This window comes from Pteropus vampyrus, unplaced genomic scaffold, assembly GCF_000151845.1.
Source record: "Pteropus vampyrus isolate Shadow unplaced genomic scaffold, Pvam_2.0 Scaffold291, whole genome shotgun sequence".
In the NCBI taxonomy this organism is placed as follows: domain Eukaryota; kingdom Metazoa; phylum Chordata; class Mammalia; order Chiroptera; family Pteropodidae; genus Pteropus; species Pteropus vampyrus.
Window position 1 is genome coordinate 1,038,684 of NW_011889072.1, and position 1,216 is coordinate 1,039,899.

Consider the following 1,216-nt stretch of genomic DNA (forward strand, 5'->3'; position numbering starts at 1 on the left):
CTGCAGGCTCGGGCGTCTCCCGCGACCCGGAGGCCAGGCTCGAGCTCTTGGGGCGGCAGGCGACATCTTTTCTCGTCTACGGCCACACCACCCTGAAAGCGCCCGATCTCGTCTGATCTCGGAAGCTAAGCAGGGTCGGGCCTGGTCAGTACTTGGATGGGAGACCGCCTGGGAATACCGGGTGCTGTAGGCTTTTGCCGCCCCCTCCTTTTGCCGCCCTCCAGCCAGGGTGCCCCTGGACGCCCCCGGGCCCTGCTCGGTCGCTCAGTCTCGGGGGTCCCGGGCAGCCGCGCGAGCCCAAGCGCTCCTGCAGCCAGCCGTGGGCTGTTTTCGCTCTCCGCTCCGAGCCCTTCCCTTTCTGGGCTCCGCAAGGTCGAGCCCCTAGGATCGCCGTCTCTGACACACGCTAGGAGTTCGCTCGCACCGCCGGGAGGCCGGACGGCCAGCACCACTCGCCCGTCGGCGCCTCGCCCAGCCCCGCTCCGCCCGAGGCCTCAAGTCTCGGCCGGCACGCTTCTCCCCGCCCTTCTCATCTGACAGCCAGGTGCCCTCGGACCTGGCGCCAGGCCGTCCGGCAGAGAGGCTGAGACATACGAGAGCGCGCGCGCGTGCGCGGCGAGTGCCCTCTCGCTCGCGACAGGCCGCAGCGAACGGCCACACACGCACACACACGCACGCACACACACACGCACACACACACACACACACTCCAGGGAACCCGCCCGAACGTCTTTCCTTTCTGCGGCGCGACCCCCGGCAGGACTCTGAGCACAACGAGCCTCCCTGAGCCCCCGGCCTGTCCCGGGGCACGGAGCACCCGGCACTGAGCACGGAGCACAAAACGCCTCCCCTGACCGAGCCCAGCCCCGGCACGACCACCCTCTGCTGCGGAAGCGGCCTCTTCAGGGCGGCCGCAGGCTCTCGGGGTCACAGTCGGGGTCCGGCTCTGTGCGTCGGTGCGCTCGTCTGCGTGTCCCGTCCCGCTCTCTGTGGGCCGGCACGGCCTCTCCTCTCTCGTCTCTCTCTCCGTCTCTGTCCCTATCCTCCTCACTGTCTCTCTGTGTCTGACCGCAGCCAGCTCCCCCGGCCCTCCCCTTCCCCGGCGACCCCGTCTCGGTCCACTCCTTCGTGGCTCTCATTGGGACTCCTGCCCTGGGAACCTGTGTCCTCCTTTCTCCTTCCCTCACTGTCACTCGCTCTGTCTCTGGTTTCTTTG

General features: G+C 68.8%; 1 non-coding gene across 1 annotated transcript; it reads left to right on the forward strand.

Annotated features, from left to right (window-relative positions):
- Positions 1-74: 74 nt before the first annotated feature.
- Positions 75-193, forward strand: LOC111729940. The gene has a single exon (XR_002776476.1). It is a non-coding gene; the product is annotated as a 5S ribosomal RNA (ribosomal RNA).
- Positions 194-1,216: the final 1,023 nt, after the last annotated feature.